Source organism: Diceros bicornis, chromosome 11, assembly GCF_020826845.1.
Source record: "Diceros bicornis minor isolate mBicDic1 chromosome 11, mDicBic1.mat.cur, whole genome shotgun sequence".
NCBI classification, from domain to species: domain Eukaryota; kingdom Metazoa; phylum Chordata; class Mammalia; order Perissodactyla; family Rhinocerotidae; genus Diceros; species Diceros bicornis.
Window position 1 is genome coordinate 9,272,828 of NC_080750.1, and position 22,216 is coordinate 9,295,043.

At 37.8% G+C, this 22,216-nt stretch overlaps 1 protein-coding gene across 3 annotated transcripts in view; it reads left to right on the top strand.

Annotated features, from left to right (window-relative positions):
* UGT8 (UDP glycosyltransferase 8) overlaps positions 1-22,216 on the top strand; it is an 81,467-nt gene that overhangs the window by 47,647 nt on the left and 11,604 nt on the right. The window lies entirely within an intron of this gene.

Here is a 22,216-nt window from a genome sequence, read left to right on the forward strand (position 1 = left end):
TAGATTCATAGCAAAATTGAGAAGGTGGTGCAGAGATTTCCCATATACCCTCTGCCCCCACACATGCACACCTTCCTCCATTATCAACATCTCTCACCAGAGTAGTCCATTTGTTTCAATTGATGAGCCTGCATTGACACATCACAATCACTCAAAGTCCATAATTTACATTAGGGTTTATTCTTGGTGGTGTACATTCTGTGGGTTTGGACAAATGTGTAATGACATGTATCCACCATTATAGTATCAAACAAAAGAGTTTCACTGCCCTAAAAATCCTCCGTGCTCCACCTGTTCATCCCTCCCTCCCCCAAGCCCTAGCAACCACTGATCCTTTTTTACTGTCTCTATGGTTTTGCTTTTTCTAGAATGCCATATAGTTGGAATCATACAGTATGTAGCTTTCTCAGATTGCCTTATTTCACTTAGTAATATACATTTAGGGATTCTTCATGCCTTTTCATAGCTCGACAGCTCATTTCTTTTTAGCACCAAATAGCATTCCATTGTCAGGATGGACCACAGTTTACTTACCCACTTACTGGAGAACATCTTGGTTGCTTCCAAGTTTTGGCAATTATAAATAAAGCGGCTCTGAATATCCATGTGCAGGTTTTTGTGTGGACATAAGTTTTCAGCTCCTTTGAGTAAATACCAAAGGGTGTGATTGCTGGATCATATGGTAAGAATATGTTCAGTTTTTTCAGAAATAACTAAACTATCTTCCACAGTAGCTGTACCATTTTGCGTTCCCACCAGCAATGGGAGTTCCTGTTGCTACATATCCTCAGCAGCATTTGGTGTTGGCAGTTTTCCAGATTTTGATCATTCTGATAGTGGTATCTCATTGCTGTTTTAATTTACTTTTCCCTGGCTACAGATGATGTGGAGCGTCTTTTCATATGCTTATTTGCCATCTGTATATCTTCTTTAATGAGGTGTATGTTCAGGTATTTTGCCCATTTTTTTAATCAGGTTGTTTGTGTTCTTATTGCAGAATTTAAGATGTCTTGGTGTATTTTGGATAACAGTGCTTTATCAGTTGGGCCTTTTGCAAATATTTTCTCCCAGTCTGTGGCTTATCTTCTCATTTTTCTGACATTGTCTTTCACAGAGCTGAAGTTGTTAATTCTAATGAAGTCCAGCTTATCAGTTCTTGCTTTCGTGGCTTGTGCCTTTGGTGTTGTATCTAAAAAGGCATTTCTACTGTGTTATCTTCTAGTAGTTTTATAGTTTTGTGTTTTACAAGTAAGTTTGTGATCGTTTTGAGTTAATTTTTTGAAGGGTATGTGGTCTCTGTCTAGAATCATTTTTTTCATGTGCATGTCCAGTTGTTCCAGCACCATTTGTTGAAAAGGCTCTCTTTTGTTCCATTGTATTGCCTTTGCTCCTTTGTCAAAGATCAGTTGACTAGATTTACGTGGGCCTATTTCTGGGCTCTCTATCCTGTTCCACTGCCCTATCTGTCTATTCTTTTGCCAGTACCACACCATTTGGATTACTATAGCTTTATAGTTAAGTCTTGAAGTTAGATAGCATCAGTCCTCCAACTTTGTTCTCCTCCTTCAGTGTTATGTTGGCTATTCTGGGATTTTAATTGGGATTGCATTGAATCTGTAGATCAAGTTGGGAAGAACAGACATATTGACAATATTGAGTCTTTCTGTCTACAAACATAGGATGTCTCTCCATTTATTTAGTTCTTCTTCCATATCATTCATAAGAGTTTTTTAGTTTTCCTCATGTAGATCTTGTACATATTTTTGTAGATTTCTGCTTCAGTATTTCATTTTGTGGGGTGTTAATTTAAATGGTATTGTATTTTAAATTTCAAATTCCACTTGTTCACTGCTGTATATAGGAAAATGATTGACTTTTGTATATTAACTTTGTATCCTGCAACCTTGCTATAATTGTTTACTATTTCCAGGACTTTTTTGATTGTTTTTTTTTTTTTGGATTTTCTACAGAGACGATCATGTTGTATATGAACAAATACAGTTTTGTTTCTTCCTTCCCAATCTGTATAGTTTTAATTTGCTGTTCTTGTCTTATTGCATTAGCTAGGACTTCTAGTACAGTGTTGAAAAGGAGTGCTGAGAGCCAGCATCCTTACCTTGTTCCTGATCTTAGTTGGAAAGCTTCTAGTTTCTCACCATTAAGTGTGATATTAGCTGTAGGGTTTTTGTAGATGTTCTTTATCAAATTGAGGAAGTTCCTCTATATTCCTATTTAACTAACAGTTTTTGTCATGAATGAGTGTTAGATTTTGTCAAATGCTTTTTCTGCATCTTTTAAAAGTTTTTTTAGCCTGTCAATGTGATGGATTACACTAATTGTTTTTTGAATGTTTACCCAGACTTGTGTGCTTGGGATTTTGTTAGATTTTTAGAACCTAAAACAGATGCAGTTAAATCTGAAGGAATTACAGGGTCTAAATTTCTCCATTTCCTGAATTAGTTGTGTCCTCTTCATTTGCAATTTGACAATAAAAGGAAAAACTTTATGGTCCTTATATTTTTCCATCCACCTGTGCACTGAAGGATATTACAACATGACTGATAATTTAAAAAATGAATTTGAAATGTTACAAGATGAAATTGAATAGTTTTTAAGTACCTGTAAATTCCTATTAAAAGGAAAGAAATAATCAACAATAAAAGGAGGAAATGGGCTCATTATGCTTTGTAAGGTAGTAGATACAGGAGTTAGTGGTACATATATGCTGAGTAAGAGTCTTGTCTTGTTGAAACTGTTGATAAGACCCCCATGCATTTAATAGAATTGTAAGGTTAGATGTAGCAAAAACTGGCAGAAAGATCGTGAGTTTTTTCAACTTACATTAACTTTGGTTGAGTTTTTTTTTTTTTTTAGCCATTTATATCTTTGAGATATTGGGACTTTGAGCCTGCAGTTTTCTCATCTGTATAATGGTGAACTCTGTATATCTACCTTACAGTGACGTTTTGCAGTTTAAATAGGATAGTTGAGTGAGTAAAGCACGTTATTTATGCCATACCCAGCATATACTAGGGCCGCAATAATCAATAATCAATAGCTGTTAGCTTGTAGCAAGATGGACAGACTGTTACAATCTTTTGAGTTAGAATTTTATTGATGTGTCTTTTCAATATGAGATTCTTTAGCGAAACCTGTTTTTTTTTTTTTTTTACCAACGTGTTAGGCTAAGAATATTTTGCTTCCTGAATCTCACTCCTGTATTTTCACTTGAATGAGCAGCTGTATAACAAATGACTCATTCAACATGGACAGCTGAGTAAACTAGTACTCAACAATTCAGTAAATAAAACTTCATTTTATTTATTTAATCTTTCTCTCTCATAGCTATTTTAGTTTGTAAACAACAGGATTTAAGTTTGCTGTTTGACTTTCTGTTGTATATGAAAAAAATGTATTTATTTCAAAAAACATGCTGTTTTAAAGGCCCATAAAAGGGTAAGTCATCGAAAAATAAATAGGGTGGAATTCCTTTAACGTTTAGAGAATTCTTTTTAATGCAAAATATGGTACTTTTCTCTTGTGTATTATTGTCTGTGGGCCCCAGAGATAAGATTTGTGATCTCTGATAAGTATCACACTTCAATCAGAAAAAAATTAGAAACACCTGTCCCTTTAAAGAATTATTTTTCTCCAAAGTGAGAAATCACTTTTTTGGGGCTTTGAAAGAAAAACAAAAAACCTTTTTGGTTCTTCTTATTTTAATGGTATTTTAGTTTGTGTAATTTTGGTTTAAGATCCAAAGTAAAAACTGTAAAAGGGCAGGACCCAGTACTTAAGATGCATGCTCACATTTTCTCTGCCTTTTTTGTTTATATTAAGTTATAAAAACAATGTCTGGATGCAAGAAGGTGGCAGTGGCATCAAATGCAGCTCCTAGGCGACTAGGCACTCATGTTCAGGAGGATGGAAAGAAACACTGGGAACGTTAAGTTTAAATTTTAATAGTTACATGGTACTGGTGAAGGATAAAGCACCTAAGTAAGCCATTTGAATTACAGTGGGACAATTAGACATGGAAATCCTTGAAAAAAAAATAGTGCCGGGCCACATGGTGACAGGGAGAAGCAGTTCATGTGTTCCGTGGTGTTCCATTTGGTGCTCATAAAAAACACTTGTGGGGCTTAGAAGACGTTATCGCATTTTCTGAGTAAGGTTAGTGATACTGGGCCCTTAAATAGCTTCCTCAGGGCATTATTTTAGAGTAAGGTACTATTTCACACACAAAAAATATATCACTCAAAGTTGATTTTCTTCTGAGAGTGCTGAGCTGAGGGGGCATGTGCACGGTAGGTCCTCAGTGAATCTCGGTTGGTTGCGTGAATGCATTTGTAATTTTTATATTAGTTTCTCAGATGGAAACTAATACTTTAAGCATAATACGTAGCAGAGTTATGGAAAGGGAATCACTTTAGCTAACTTAGTCATTCTTTTTTTAATGTTCTGTTGAAAGCTCTTGAAAGCCAGGGCACGTCATACAGTATATTTCTTAAATTCCTTCGATGCATCTTTCTTTCTGGGGTCAGCAAATCCTGGTGGTTCTTCCTTGGAAATGTTATCTGTCCCTTTCTGTTCCATTTTATTTCCACTCCCATTTTCTGCGAATTGTAATGACCTCTGGTGTGAACAATTATAGAGCCTGCTAACTGTTTCCCAGGCTCCACCCTCGGTCACCTCCCTTGTCCCCTGAATCTAATCTCCCTTAAAAACAATGACTGATTAATCTTCAAGTCATACAGCACTGTTATTTCTCTCTTGACAAATTCTCTGTTGTTCCCATACATTCATGATCAAGTTCAAAAACCTGAGACTTGCAGTCAGGCCTACCTGCTTACTTGCACATTTCTAATTGTATTCCTCACAATTCACTCCAGGTAAAGTCATCTATTCCCCATTTTTAACATCACTTCATTTGAAAGCCTTTCTGGACTATTTGATATTTTTATATTCCATAATAGAATTCCATAATCTGTTGTAGCGTATCCCATTGAATTGCAATGATTTGTTTACTCATCTTTCCCTCATTGGACTGTGAGCCTCTTGAAGTAGCCACCTTGTTTTATCAATTTTGTATCCCTGGAGTTAGAATATTATAGGTCTTTCCATAAACATGCACTGAATGAATGAGTTAATGCAATTTATAATTTGTGGTCTATGCATTTTTAAATCTTTCTCTGCCTAAAATGTCCTATCGTTGCTTTATGCCTGTTAAAATCCCATATCTCCTTCTTTCTTTTGTTCAGTTAATGCTTATCAAACGCCTAGTGTCTGCAGGACATGGTACTGAGTGCTGAGTGTGTAGTGGTGAGTGTGCTTCTCTGTGTGGTCCCTCTGTAGCTGAAAGTGCTGTGCTTGCCTCTAATGTTATCATTCTGATGTACAGCTTTGCTGGGACTCATCACGTGCTAGTTATTCATTCAGATCTTTATGTATTAATATTCCTAACCTGGTTACTAGCTCCTTAAAGTCGTGTTCAACTTCAGCTGTTTATAAAACACCCACTACATACAAGGCACAGAGATACAGGCTAAAACACCCACTAGATACAAGGCACAGAGATACAGGCTAAAACACCCACTACATACAAGGCGCAGAGATACAGGCTTCCTAACCATCTTCAAGGATTGAAAAAAAATGGGTAAATTCAGACTGTATTTATAGAGGAGAAAATTTAATGAACAAATAAATAAAGTCTAAGAATTTGTCAAAAATCTTTAGCAAAGCCATTGTAGAATTTCTTGAGTGGGAATAAGCATCCAGAATTTCATTAGCAAGGGTCCTTGAAAATAATACTGGTGGTTGTCATCTGGTACGTGCTTGCCATGAAGGGGCGTGGTGTTGAGTGCTTTACAGGTACCATTTCATTCTATCCTCTAGCTCGTTAATTGACAGAACTGTGGACGACATGTTTTGAACACCAGAAGATATTCTAGCTCGTGCATAATGTAGTGTTCTTGCTTATTATTACAGTTAGTTTATGTCAATTCAATGTATTTTGTTTGCCAATTGGGGAAGTTTTCTTATTCCCCGAAGAATCTAAAATTTAATGAATTCAGCCTTTCTTCTAAAGTCTTTTGCCTCTGTGGTACCTTGGCATATATAACAAAAGATTCCTTGTTTTGAGGATGGAATGCCATTCCAGCATATTGCACTAAGTCTGAGCAGATCAGTATGTGATAACGTGTTTGTGCTTTACAGTACTCAGAAGCATATGAAAAGTGAAGAGTATGCAGTTCATTTATGCTCAGTAGTATCATTGATATGTGACCTTAGACACACAGATAACCTATTTTTTATTCTTTATATGTTTTTAGTCAAATCAAATATAGGGTACTTAATGATTGATATTTAGGCTGTATGTAACAGTTTTGGGGGAAGGCATTCTTGTCTTTAATCTTGCCATTTTGCACAAGAATGAGATTTGGAATACCATATACTTTTAGTCCAATTTTGTCGTGAGTCATAATTAAATAAGAGTATATTTATGAGGAAGAAGCAGTTGGCATATTTTTTAAAACTCCTTGGGCAGTGGATTAATACCTGTGTACTAAAGGAAAAAATTTTAATGGAAAGAAAATAATTAAAAAAGAAAATAAGAAACACAAAGTGTTTACCAGTCACAAAATTAAGATTAAAGGTTAAAATTTATTGGTGCCTATCACTGCTTTTCTCTTCCTTCCAGTGCACTGCAAAAGGGAGGGTAAATGTAGTCTTGGAGGATAGAATACAACACAATATCTTTTCATTGAGCAAGTAAAAAAAAATTCTTATGAACTACTTGGATTAATACCTTCAATTTACATAACATTATCCTTCTGAAGAAGTTAAAATAATCTGCATTATCTCGTAGAATCCATGGCCATACTAACATTTTAGAATGGAGGGCGCTGAACTTAGAACTGGAACTCAATCCTAGCTGTGCTTCTGCTTACCTCCTGTCAGCTAATGTCTTGCTTCAGTTTCTTCAGCTGTAAAGTAAACTAGTAGGACAACATGAATTTTAGCTCTTCTTCAACCTTTACGATGCTGGGATGATGTTTTATTTTCAGGCGCAACTCCTGGTCACTAGAATACTAGAGATTGGTAATAGAGTATTATATTAATAATTTACATTGTGGTACTTCTCACACCTACACACCACAGAGTAATGAATTTTTTTGCCTGAGTGATACTGGGAAAGCCATATACAGTCAACCATAAGTGTGGACATTTCTTTGAAGTCTCCTAATTTGCATTCTTCATCATGATTGCATCATTTAGGATTATGTTTTAATGCAAATAAAAGAAAACAAGTAGCGATGCACAATGGAAGTTTATTTTTGTGTCCCGTAAAGGAAGTTCTAAGGTAGGCAGTCCAGGGTGGTGTGGCAACTTCTGTGCTCCCATCCTGGAGTGCAGCTCTCGTCCTCGTGGTCAGGATGGCGACTGCGTTCCAGCCACTGGCAGGCCCCCTTACTTCTGCTCACATCTCATTGTCCAGAACGTTGGCTAGTCCCATGTTCATGGTCAGCTTCAGCCAAGGCTGGAAAATGTCATCTTTACTTGGGCTGCAATACGTCCAGCTAAAAGTTGAGACTTGTTGCTAAGGAAGTGGAGGAAATGGATATTGCTAGGCAACTAGCAGTCTCTCCTACAATGGTATACCCTTGTTTGTTTTATTATATAAAAAAAAGATTTAAACGTTATTTATGGATTAAAAATTAATATTCCAGGATAACGTGTGTATCTTATGGCTTTATAGGGTGCCTTCCCTGGTACACCTCGGTGTTTCCCCACTTTGAGAAGTATAGGTTGACGTGTGATTGTTTAAATTCAATGAGTGCTGATTTAAAATGGCACATGAACTGTTAATTTCAAGCAGCAATATTTTGGACCAGTGGCTTTTTTTTTACCACACTCCGTTGGTGATTGGCATGCAGAGATTTTCCCAAGCTGAGCTCCCATAGAGATTCAGATCTGCCCTGAGGACCTGATACGTGTTAGGAGCCCCGAGTCCCCTCTGCCCGGGTGCTAAATTCTCTGTGGTGATTCCAGCTGTGTAGTCACAGTTGTTGCCTTTGGAACTGCATCATTTCTAAATGACTGGCAGTTGGCGGGCCTTGGAACCCTTTTCCTGACTGTCTTATCTGTTTGTTCTCCTCCTGGAGCATATTACTGTATTACAAAGAGCACTTGGCAAATTTATCCACATGCACGTTTCTCTTATGTATGAGTATTTTTTAAAGGAGGCTCATATTCTTTGAAGCAGTCTGTCTAGTACTACTGCATATAAATATATTAAAGTTAATTTGCCCATTTTGACTTTAAAATGATATATGTGCATTCTTACATTTTTGCGAAATACTTAGTCCAATATGGTGACTATGATTTCTAGTTCCATTAAGAGCATTTCTTTCTTGGTCTTGTTTTTGACTTTTGGTTGTTGGTTTTTAATCCATTTTGAGGGTTATTCGGTTTGTCAGAATCAACCGTCAGGTAACAGGAATTCAGGATGAACTCATTATATAAATTCAGGGTTTTTTTCTTTTTTAAACTTGTGAGCCCTCTGGTACCTACTCTTTAACTGACCATGTTCATTTTTGTCTTTCCATAGAAAGGATTTTTTTCTTCTGTAGATGTTCAAGTTCCCTTTCTATCCTGCAACATCTTTTTTACTGCTTTTTTCCATTGAACATGCCCTTTCCTTTGCCCCAAAAGTTCTTTTTTACGCTACCGTTTCCGGTCTCTAATATCGTAAACTTTCCTACCTGAAACTCACCTCTTCAAAAACTCTTTACTGGATTGATCCTGGACAGATCCAGTCTCTGCTCTGCTCAGGTCAGTCATCCTTCTGTACTTTTGTTCTCAGTTTGCCCAGTCTTACACTCTTTCAAAGCTAGGTGAGATATTTGAGATCCTTGCCAGCAAACTTTTTCCTTATAGTTGTGAATGTAGAGGGAAAAGTTGCTCATCCATTTTTCCAGTTTTTCATTCTAGTGAGCGATTGTCATACCAATTTTCCTTTGGAGCCATATAGTAAAATAAAACACGTGTATCAAGAATATATGTGAACAATTTGACTTGAAAATATTTGGCAAATCTTGATTCTGTCTTGGAAGAATCTTCTTAGAAGTAGTACTTAAGCCTTTTTCTCTAGCCATGTTTCTCTTTTATAAGATAAGAGTCTCACAACTCCTTTTAATTTTATGTGAGATTTAAGACAATTTCAAGATTGAAAACAAGTACTGGCTGGTTTTCTGTACCTCACTTCTGCTCTCATGCTGACATACTCTGATGCTGTTTCCCTCGTGCCCCCTCTGCTACAAACATATCTCAGATTCGTAAACTCTTTAAGGTGCTTCCTGTCGCTTAACAGGAACAGGCACTCTGCTTCCGTATGCAGAGATGACTATTTTGAATAGATGCAGCAAGTCCGTCAGTCACTGGTACCCAAAAATGGGAGTAGAGAACGTGAATTTGTTTCCCAAAGTTCCCATGGGAACAATGTTAGACATCACAGCTAGGTTCTTAAGACATCTCCCAGATGTCTGTTAAATTAATAATTGATCTAGAAAATACCTAAAGTACTGAGTACAACTTCAGTTATCCTAAATTACTGTATATAACAGTAATATTTTGTGAAAATGCACATAGATTTCGGAAAAAGGAGATTTACAAAGGAACCTTTGCAATAAACGGATTTATAAGTTGATGGATGTTTGCATGGGTTTGTTTTAGCAAAACAATAGTGAAAATTTAATGTAAGCTATTAAATATATACTCAGTGAATGTTTATTGAGTGTACATGAATTATTCGCAATACACTGTCTTGGGTGCCTTGATATTCAAAGAATTTATAGTCTACTAAAGGAGATGGCATATGTATACAAAAATTTTTATAACACATTCCAATATGAACAGTACTGTAAGAGAGATATAAAGTACTATCAAAGAAGATAAATAAAGAATAAATTCTTAAATTTGACAAAGTCAAATGTTGAGGTAGAAGGTGGTGTTTGATCTGACCTTGAAGGACCTATGGAGTTTGGATAGACGGAAATACCATGATGCCAGGCCAATCAGAGTGGACAGAGTCACCAGTGTGGGCAGGATGGGGTAGGCTGAGAGACTGCGGAGTGACCTGGAGTGGTTTAGCATCGGAAGTGAGAAGCAGATGGGCCTTGTATGTCAATTGGCAGTAGTTGAACCAATGAAAATTTTAAAATATTTCTCATGGATAAAGTTAAAAAAAATTGTATTGAGAACTTGAGCTTTGAATGGAGAGTTCTTGAATAAGACTTTTTGAATATATCTGTTCAGATTGGGCAGTAAACTTACATGAGAGGGTCCGGGAATTAGGATAAAAGAAATTGGTGAGAAAGCAAATTTTGGGCTGCTTATTCAAAGGTAGACTTCTACTACAGACTTCTCTAGTAGCATAGTGGTTAATTATATTAATGGAAGGAAGTCATAATATTGGTGAATTAGAAGAGCTGATAAATCCAAGTTTTAGTTCCACAGGATTGACTTTACAGTATGAATATGAGGATGGAGTGCTCCTGTCAGAGCTGTACCTGGAGAAAGACTGAGAGACATAACAACTCGAAACAGCTTTCTGATGTTTATCTTTCACTTATATAACCTTTGCTAGGCCCAGCTGGAGTCTTTATCTTATTCTGATCTTCCTGTTCTCTATCCAAGGGGAGAGTGAGATGTATTTTGTAAATTGTCTTTACATAGGGTAGTACCTGGAGGATTACACAGTCTAGTGGTCCCTGTAACTATGGCTCTGCATGTTTCTGCCCCAGGTAGAAATGCTTTCCCTGAGGTGACTCAACTACTCATCCCAGGATCCATGCACCATTGCTTATGCTCTTCTGGGTCATTGGCTTTGTTGCATAAGAGGAGTTGTACTTCCTGAATAGTTGTAGAAATAGATTGTCTAAAGGATGAGTGAGCTGACGGGGAAGAGGTAGATCAGCTCCTAGTTTCCTAGTCTGTATAGTCACTCACCCCAGGCAGACAGCAAAAATAAACCAAAGAATCACCTGCCTTCTTCCTGGCCGTGTGCACTATTGATGCTCAGCATGCAAAGACACTAGAGTTAATCGAAGTATCCATGAGGTTATACATTATGATCTTATTGCATATTTTGGTTTTTGTCTAGCTTCATACGTATTTCTTTAGGCATTTGGGAGAAGCTGACTCAGGTACACTCTGATGCTCGCATTGACCTGGAAGGATCTAATTGAGTGGTTTACCCAGAAGTGATATGAACTAGATTGGTTTTAGCCAATTTCTGCGTTTATGGTTCTTCTCTTTACAGGTTTATAATCTAGAAACACGAAACATCAGTATTATAATAGCAGAAAAAGAGAGATTTTCTTTGATTTATTAAGGGATTCTTTAGTTGCCAAGGCATTTTTGACCTTTTATTTGACTGAACTGACTATCAATGTGTTTCTAATTGGTTTTGGAACTATTAGTGTACAACTTTTAATTGCTTGTTGCCACTCTATTCCATTGGAAATTCAACTCTGAAATCAGAGAAAATTGGGCTATTCTTTACAGAAATTTAATGTAAATGCATTTTTTGAAATTATATTATTTCCAGGGTCTCTATCTCCCCAGCTTTAAGGGAGGAAATGGGGCAAAGGCAGTATTCATGTGTGGCTGCCAGTGAAGCCCAGGAGACTGAACTGGACTATGAACTTCTGGGCAGGGAACCAGATCTTACTCTTGTGTACTCCTGGAACCTGGTGCCTGGCCTATAGAAAGGGACCAATAAAAGTTTAACTGTTATTGAATTATTGATGAAGTGAATAAGCCTGCAGATTAATTAAGGGCACTGACTGGGTCCCTGTTGGTGATATCAGTATATGTCGACCATAGTCCGTGGCTCAGAATTAGGCTCTTTGGTATTATTGGGCCTCAACTTGATTCATTATGTTATTTTCTTAGAGGGAATAATTTAGATGAGTTTAAAGTCAGAAAGTAGGTATTCAGTGACTGTTAGTCACTTCCTATTCTCCCAGTCTTTTCTGAGAAGAAAATGCCAGGGACTTCGTGTGGATCTCTTAGCCTTGTTTTTAAAATCGATCTGTGACTCTTGAGAAAGTAACCAAATGAAGATCCATTGAGGTATTCCAGTTACTAGAGTTGTAAAAACAGCCTTAGTGATATTTGAACAATCATTTATGATGCCCACTGAATCTGTAGGTGAGGAATTGAGGCAGGGCTCAGCAAGAATAACTTGCCTGTGCTTCTCGTTGTCTGAGGCCTCAGCTGGGAGACTTGAGAACTGGAAACTGGAGTCATCTTCAGGCTCATTCAGTCTCATGTTTGGTGGTAAATACTGGCTGCTGGCTGAGACCTTGGGTGCAGCTGTTAGCCAGAACAGCTACTGTGACCTCTCCGTGTGGCGTGGATTTGCTCATAGCATGGTGATTGGGCTTCAAGGGTACATGTTCCGAGAGAGAGAAGCAGGTGGAATCTGTATCCTTCTTCATGACCCAGCCTTGAATGTCACATGGCATTGCTTCTACTATATTCTGTTGATCAGAGGAGTCACAAGGCTGCCAGTTTCAAGGAGTGCGGACACAGACAGCCCCTCTTAGTGGAGACCGCCAAGGTTCTAAAAGCACACATGGGGCTGGAGTTACTGCTTTAACTATTGCTGGGAAAATACAGTCTGCCACACAATATAATCCCCGTGTCTTTTGCTATAATTTTTACATATGATTAATAATTTATATCTCCCTAGATTGCTTTTACCAGATAGACTACTTACCAATTCCCTGCGTGTAGTTTTTTTAAAAATAATTTGTAGTTAAATGTGTTAATCAGATGCTGAAATTGAAGGGGGAAAGTTTAAATTTAAAAACAAAAATTAATAGATTATCTAGAATTTTTGATTTGTATTTCCTACTGAGAAGGTTACAAGTTTGTTAATATTTTGGAGAGCAAATAGCTGGGATTTATAATAAAATGAGATTGTAAAGGAAGAAAATGACTGTATCCTTCTCTTGCACAAGTAAATAGTGAATATTCAGCTTCTAGGTAACTTCTTCTCGTTTCTTTTTGCTATATGCTATTTAACTTTTCTCTTGCCTTTAATTTTAATCAAAAGTATCTTAGTCCAGACATATAGCAAAGACATACTTGTCAGTAAACTGCCACTGTCCATTTTTTTGTAGTTCTAAACTATATTACATGATAGGGCAGGGAGTGACAGAGATGTTTTATACAGAAATTTCTCAGTGGAAAATAATGAGTTCTAAGAAATATCAAAACTGATATGGTCTCCCTTTCTCAAACTTCCTTATTTTGTTTCGTATCATCTTCTTTTAGGCTAGGTGCTAGTTTTGCTAGTCAGAAAGTTGTCTTTTCTGCCTGAACGGTGCTGACGTCAGTGGCTTAGTCTCCAGAGATAGGCTCAGCCACTCCTCCTGCTCAGCTTGAAGGCGGTCTGGGGAGCCCCTGCGTGGGACGTCCAGGGAATTAAAGCCATCAGATCAAGTTGGACTAGTTCTAGAAATCAGAGTAATGGTCATTTTGAGACTTTTATTGGTTTGGGATCCTCCCCGAGGGAACTGGATTGAGTATAGGGCCAAAATGACCTTCTGTGGGGTTCCCTGGACTAGAACTGCAGGCATGTACCATCGGTTCTCTGCATTCCAACTCACTGAGCTAGTGGGTCGTGTTCTAATTAGTGCTGTGAACGGAAATGTAACTAATTTACCCTGTTAGGTATTCTAGACCCAGATTCTCCTTTTCTCACTTCTCCTTAAGAATTGCAGTGGTTTCTTCACCATATTCTTTTTGTGGGAAAGACATAATAAAGAGGCTGCTGGTTACCTATTCTCCGTAACACTCCTGTGTTTCCCCTCGATATAGTTGAGAGCTCTACAAAGCTGTGTCTATCGCCCAGTTTTCCCTCCCAGGTTTCTTATTTCCCACTGCTTTCTAGATAGTTCTACTTGGATATTATACAGAAATCTCAAATTCATTATGTTCAAATATAAACTCTTCTTCTTCCTCCCTCAGACCTGCTTCTCCCTATATGTTTCTTCTCTTGGTTAATTATAGAATTCTTCCAAGCCAGAAACCTGAAAATCATGCTAGACCCCATCCTCTCCAACCCCTCACTAAGACTTCGTCCTAATAAACACTCAAATGTGTCATTCCTCACTCTTCCCACCGACTCAGCCTTGGGTTAGACCTCTATCTCCTCGCTCTGTTCTCCCCATCTCCTCTAAAATGTCCTATGATAATCTCTCCCTGCACGAATCTCACTTTATTACAGCCCTTTCACTCATCTGCCTCCATCCCAGACATGGATTTTGCCTTATTCATTGCGTCTCTCTGGCATAACCTTGTGATTAGCACAAAGAAAATTTTGTTTTGTTTTGTTTTTCCTGGAAGGAAAGAAGGCAGATAGGTAGACTGGCTGGCAAGCCTACCTTTATTTTCTTTAGACAGGCCACATAATTTGGTAGCTAAACTTGAATTTAAAAATGAGGTATTTCTTTAAAATGCCCAACATTCTCTTTGTTAGCTCAAATTCTAGGGAAAAGACCGTCTTGTTTCTCTAATTAACTGAATGAAAAAATAAAGCAACGTATTTATTGCTTCTCTTTTTAAGCATGTAGATTACCGTTAGCTTTCTTGATTTATTAGAAGAAATAGGTAGGGAGCACCCACTACCTCTCACAACCCAGGAGGAGAGAAGTCTTGTGCATAAACTCACGACTCTAAGTGTTATGACGGATGTCGTGTGAGGGAGCATGTCTCACAGAGGAGATCAACAGAGAGGAAGTGTCCTTTGTCAGGGCTTTGATAAACAACTATGATGTGAGGAGGCAGTCTCAAGCTCCAAAGGGCAGGCTGTATTTGGAGGAATGAAGAGTAGATAAGGTGTCCAAACCTGATGGGAGGTAAGGGTAGAAAGTTAGGTTATGACCACGTTGTTAAGAATGTGAACTCTCTGAGGACAGGGATTTTTGTTCATTTATCCTTTGCTGCGTCTCAAGTGCCTGGAAGAATGTCAGGTATGGTATACAGCAGGTGCTCAATAGTGTTTGCTGGTTAGTGAGTGGGCTTTGAGACCCACCTGCCTTGCTGGCACATTCTTTGATAAGCTATCATTTGATAGCCGTGGCCTTTTTTTTCCAGCAGAACTTTGAACATTTAGCTGATTGTTTAGGAAAGAATGTTCCAGGATTGCAGATCTGTACACTACACTCAGATGTGCAAAGAAAAACGTATGCCTCCTCTCTCTGCATCTTTATCCCTCCCCTCCATACCCCCATCCTCATTCTCTACCACAAATAAACGTGCTCAGATCTCTTTCATTCTCCCCAAACCTCTGGATTCTTAATTTCCTTTTGTAACATAAGAAAGATTTAGATGTCATTTTTTGGACTGATTTTTCTTTTCTGGTGAGCTTTTCATCTTTTTATACCCAGTGGTTACTTCTCATAATGCCTCAGGACCTCACCATCATCATATCCTTGGGACATCCCAACTGTGTGCAGGTTCTTGAAGGTCTTGAGAACCTTGAAAACTTAACTCTCTTCCAAGTCAAATCAGGCTTTCAAATTTTGCTTGCTTCTTTTAATTGTGACTGCAATGGCAAAAATTAAAAGCCCTAGGAGAAAGAAAAAAGATACTGCGGAGTCTCTATGGAAATAAATACACTCTGCTAGTTTCTTACTTCCTTCTCCTGAATGTTCACTGTGTCCCTAAAGGCATCTGCTGAGATTTGTTTTTAACTAGAACCATCACCTTGACATTCATCACTCTGTTGCTTCAGGTTGGTTGTGGCTTAACTCCTTTGGATAATCTTGAAAAATCACTTGACTATTCTGAAAACTGTCAACCAGATTTGATACTGTATGTAAAACATTTTTTTTTTCTACTACTCATTTATATATTTGTTTTAGCCAACTTTATTCTGAAGAATCTAAAACATGGTGAACAGAGGATAACTAAGAGAAAATATCTTGGTGCAGAATGACTTTTTTTTCCTTTTCTCAATGTGGCTATCGTTTCAGTTCATATCTGTGTATTGCTTGTCAGACATCCTGGCCAGGGAAAATAATAGGGTAATTTTTATTTGACAGTGCACTTTTTGTATTTGATCCTTTTAATCTTTGTGTCCCTGTGAAGTATTATCAGCACTTGTAGAGATGAGAAAGCTGGGCTTCAGAGAGAATAGGCAACTTGATTGAGATCACACAGCAAATTGTGGAACTGGGGTTTGAACCAAGTCCTTTGCCAATCAAATCGTGAAAACAATGGTTGGTACATTTTCGCTTTGAATGGTAACTTTTGTATTTTCAATGGTACGTTTGTTTGTTTGGTTAATAAGTCTTGGTTAACTATCTTAGCAGTTGTCACAGATCAAGTTTGATGTCCCAGGATGTTTTTAAAACATTTTATATCAAAATGTTCCTTATCATCTTACCTACTGGATTTTGCAGAATGCGTATTTCAGGTCCCTGCAGCCCACCTGATGAAAGCGGAACATTCTTTCCATCAGACACTTTAGAATGGGAAAAGAGGCCTATTGATGTTGGTGTTGGGAACAAGAAGAGAGGTCCCAACATCCACCCCCTCTTCTTCCATCATCATGTCTGTGTAGGATTCTCTCACAGTCCAGGCATTCTTTGCCTCAGAATGGATGGGGCTGACAAAGGCTGCAGTGTTATTGGCTTCTCAACCGCGCTGGCCCCCTCTCAAGGCTCCTATTTTGAGGGGAGAGAAAAGAGTAGGTTTGGTCAGAGGCTGCCATCAGGAGAGATGTGGTGCTAACCACGGCAGCCTGTCTGTCCCCCCTGAGGTCCCCAGGCCTCGGGGCAGTGAAAGATCTCCCTGGAGTCTCTCCAGATTCTGATGTCCTCAGAATTAAGCCTATAGAGGATACAGTGGGCCTGCACCATTCAGCTTTTAATTAGTTATTCTTTCGTTGGCTCTGAAGTGATTATCTTTTTTTAAAATCTACGTCTACATTTCTGGAATTGGGATGTGTTTTACATTGGCCATGATTAATAAGAAGTTTCTGTTTGTTTTGGGATGGGGGCTAAGTATCTAAAAAAAAGGAGTCACCCAATGATTGTCTTCTCTAAAAGTCTCAAGATCTTGCTTTCCACTCCTTTTTTAAATATTTTTTCACCATCCCCCATTTCTCAATATCCATATGTCAAAATATTTCTTAAAATGATTGAAAATTTTACGCTTTGGGAGCAATTGCTCCCCCAGTCTAGCTCTGGCACGTCCCCTGGCTTCTGTCCCACCCCCACCTCCTGCCTCGTAGCCAGGCCGCTTGACGTTGGCTTGTCCTGACCAGCTTTCCACGAAGGGACGTGGGAGGGAGGGGAGGACAAGGTACTCTCATTGCCTTATTCTTCCTACGACCAAGTCAAGGCATTTGGTGTATAATTACTCTAGGAAATGGAGTCTGGCAGTACTAGAAAACAAATCATTGTGTATCCAGGTCACGATTAAAAAAAAAAGAGCAAACGCATTAACATATAGCATTTGATTATGATAAACATGTTATCTATTTTTCCTTATTACGCTGCCTTTTTCCACAAAGGACTTAAGACAACTTACCTACTTAACCCTACAAGAACATAAAATGATTATTTTTATTGTGAAGTTGTCTTTTCAAAAGCTATATATATGTAAAATTACTTTATACCAAGTATAGGTAAGTATCTAAATTGGTTACTTTAATTGTATGGGAATGGAATTATTCGTAGCAATATAGTCAGGGAAGCACCTCTGATGATTGCTAATTTCCTGCTCAATATTTGATCCATTACAGTGATAATTTTGCTTTCATTTATATTTTGAAAATGACAGTCCTTCCCCTAGACAATGAGCAGGAAAAACCATAGAGACAGGCTTGGGTTTGGGGCTGTGATGATGGTTGAAGCCTGGGAAACACCCTGCAGAGCCAGGACGTCCACGCTCCATCCCTGCCGTGCCATCTAGTGGAGCAGTGTGCACACAGTGCTGGCCGATTTAGTGCTGGCCTGAATGCGATTTCTAAACTCGTATGGAATGTGAAATGAAATGCTTATTCTGCACTTATATGCACAGATATCCATAACATACATAAGAAGTGGTACTGCTAGTAAAGGGCAGTTGATGTGTTAAAAAAGATGTCCTTTAAAAAATGTACTAAATACAGGAGTAACTAGTAAAATCCCCAGAATGAAATGTAATGAGAGAAATCTAGCACAGCAAATATTAAAATGTATTATAAAATAACAGTAAATAAAACTCTTTGGCACTGGCACAAGAATGGATGGATAGATCAGTAGAACAGAATAGAATTCAGAAATCAACTGAGAGAGTGGCATTTCAAATAAATGAGCACAAGGTGAAGTATTCAATAGTGTTGAGAAGATTGGCTGTTTGGTTAAAAATAAAGATGGGAGGCCGGCCCAGGGGCATAGAGGTGAAGTTCACACACTCGACTTAGGCGGCCTGGGTCTCGCAGGTTCGGATCCTGGACGTGCACTGATGCACTGCTTGGCAAGCCAAGCTGTGGCGGCGTCCCATATAAAGTAGAGGAAGATGGGTATGGATGTTAGCCCAGGGCCAGTCTTCCTCAGCAAAAAAGAGGAGGATTGGCATCGAATATTAGCTCAGGGCCGATCTCACTCACAAAAAAATAAAAAAAAAAGATGAATCCCAGCTTCATTCTCTCTGCCAAAAAAAATTCTGGATGATGAAAGGTAAAAATTAAAGAAATGAAACTATAAAATTACTAAAAGTATGAGTATTTCAAAGTTAATCCTAGGTGCCAGCCTGGTGATGCAGTAGTTAAGTTTGACACACTCCACTTCAGCAGCCTGGGGTTCACAGGTTTGGATCTCGGGCGTGGACCTACACACCACTCATCAAGCCATGCTGTGGCAGGCGTCCCACATACAAAATAGGGGAAGAAGGGCACAGATGTTAGCTCAGGGACAATCTTCCTCCAGCAAAAAGAGGATTGGCAACAGGTGTTAGCTCAGGGCCAATCTTCCTCTCACACACACACACACACACACACACAAAAAGATAATCCTAAAGTGGCAAAAGTTTGCTAAGTAAGACAATTAAACCCAAAGGCCATTTAGAAAAAGACATTTTATCCTTCTAGCAAAACAAACAAAAAGTTGACAGAAAATTATAAAACAACAATACTTAAAGGTAAATACTACATTTTAAAAAAATTAAAATGAATTAAATGATAACATATTGGCATCATCTAATAGAGTACTGAGTAGACTGTGAAGAGAATACAAGATGGAAACTGTGAATCTGTGTTTCTCTGATCAGCCACGTGAGGGTCAGCATCTTTCCTTTGCTTTCCTTCTGTGAAACGGGTGTTGTCTCAAGTTGTTTGTAGGGGTTTTTTCCTCATTATTTTGTTTTAGATATCAATCCTTTATTATGTCTGTTGTAAATATTTCTGCATCTATTTATTGTTCTTTTGCATTTTTAAATCTTTCATACTCTAGAAGTTTTATTATTCTCTGGTCAGATCTTTGAGTCTTGTCTTTATGATTTAGGAGTCTGTGACGGGCTCAGGAAGGCCTTCCCACCCAGATCCAGTAAAATGATCTTTTCGGTTTTCTTCAAGAACTTCATGTATTTTAATTCAGTATGACTTTTTAGCTCTTCTGTAATTTATGTTAGTGGAGGGATCTAACCTCATTATTTTTTCTAAATCAGTGATGGATGACTCCTTTCCCCACTGATGAAAATGCTGTTCCCCTCTGCACAGCAGCCTGTCTCTGTCTGCCGCCTTCGTGGCTCTCTCTTCTCCTGAAACTGAAGACTTCATGGAGATGGTTCTAGGTTCTAGAGTACATTTTAATATCTAGAGGGGAAAACTCTCTTTCCCTGTTCTTCTTCAAAATTTTCTTGGCCTTTCAGGTACGTTTTCTTTTCTAGATGAATTGTAAACTCAGCTTTTCAAGTTCTGTAGCATCCTCTTGGAATGTAAGCTGGGAATGCATTGAAGTTAATTTTATAAAAAATTCGCATCTTCCTAACATTAATATTTCCTTCCCAGCGCATGTTGCATCTCTCCATGTGTTCAGCTTTTATTTTTTATCCTTCGGTGAAGTTTTCTTGTTTTCTTCATGTACATCTTGTATATTTTGTTAGGTTTACTCTACTCTTATATGTGTATGATTTTTGTTGATATTGTAAATGAGTTTTTTTTTTTAGTGCAGTTTTTAAATTGGTATTTGCCCAGGGCCAGGGGCACTCTAAAGTACCTTTATCTTTAATGGTGTTAAATTTCTGGAATTGAGATTTTTTTTACATTGAACACATTTATTATGAAGGTTATTATTTTTTAAAGAGTTATTTAATTTGGACTTTATAATTGATGGAGTCTTAAACTACAGAAAATATTGTATATGTTTATAGAAGTGAGAATATTATTTTCTAGAAATGCTAAGTACTTTTCCTGAAGGCAACCATAATGAATAAAATTTTCTCTACTCCTTTACATGTCAATAAAGGCTATATACTTGAATATAGTCTTATAAATGGTTAATGACTATGGTAGGAAGAAAGCTAGAAAAATAGGTTTATGGATTTCATTTTGTATTATGCAGAACAAACAACTGAAGAAGTATTTATTACATAGAGTCAGTTGAAACTCAAAGACCTCTTAAGTCTTTGGGAAACAAAATTTAAATAACATTATTACCATAAGGCTTGGTATATCTGAATGTAAACTTTTTGTAAATGGCATTGACCTTGAAAGTTTTATCTTTAGAGAATTGGGTAGAAGGTGATAAATTATTTGAAGACAAGCCATAGGGATAAAACAGCATATGTATTCAAGTCATTTTACAGTGGAACATCTATATTTGTTTTAAGTACATCTGGCTTAGGACTGTACATAAAATTAAAATTTTAAATCAGTTTACTCTTGTTTCTTTGAATCCACAGATAACACCGTTATATTTTCAGCACATGTGATATTCTTGGTAAATGTAGTAGAATATGTTAAAAGCTTTAATCTAAAGTTGGTATATCCTCTATTTCTTTTGTATGTTCATAAATAAATAATTTCCCAGAAAATGAGGTATTTTGATAAGATTTTCTTCCCTCCCAAATAATTATAGCCTATTTTACTCCCTCAGTATCAGGAAGAATGTACCTCCTTTCCATCATCACTCTGTCATATAGTGACACTATTCACTAATCCATTTTGGCATAAAGTGTGGTCCTCTCTTCCCTGCTAAGAATGAGTGCGATAGAGCCAGTTAATATAGATCTCATTAAGTGATAAAAGGAAAAAGGAAAAGAGCAGAGAAAAGAAAGACAGAGAGAGGCCTGCCCTTCCATAAAATACTTGGTATTGAGCTATATGCTGATGCCGTTATGATGATATTTCTTACTGTGCGATTACCCTCAGCTGCAAATCAGGTTACACCAGAAAGTGGTGTGAAATGCAAAGAGCACGGGTGGCACAGTCATGGCAGTAACTCATTCATCCTGAATGAGAGACCTGCAGAGTCTGTGAGATAAAACTGTGACAGCTCACTCTGTACATTCTGAATACAGAGTGGGTCGGTCCCTCCCTGTTTTCATGACTATGTTATGGCATAGGTGTTGTGGATGGACAGTACGTTTGTTTTCCTTACAGTGGAATTATGTGTTCTTCAAAGTGCTGTGGCTTTGTTAGTTTTCATATGGGAAACTGAAGCTCGGTGTCTCTGACAAAGGCTTAACCATAGGGATGACTTACCATGGAAACAAGCTTGTGCCTACAGAATAAAATAGAGCAAAGGTGGTGTCCCTTGAAACGAACTGCTTTCGTTTTCAGTATAAATAACCATACTGGCAAAAATTTGTTAATGTGTCTTCCTGTGAAATGAGTAATTCCTGCAATTTTAGAGTTGTCCCTAGTTAACATCAGATCTGCTATGGCCCAAGTCTGTTGGCTGTATAAGGACATGTCTGAGAATTTAGCATTTTCCCACACAAGGAGGGAGAGCGACCACTCAGAGATTTCTGGAACCCATGGATGCCTCACTGCAGCGCATGTACGATGTCTCTTCTGTGGGAGCTGGAGAAATATTTAGAGAAATGGTAAAACTCATTAGGCTTATGGATCTTTGAAACTATTAGCGAATTCCTTCTCTTTCTCGGTCATATAATACAGTATGGTTCTTCAGAGATGAAAATTATCAAG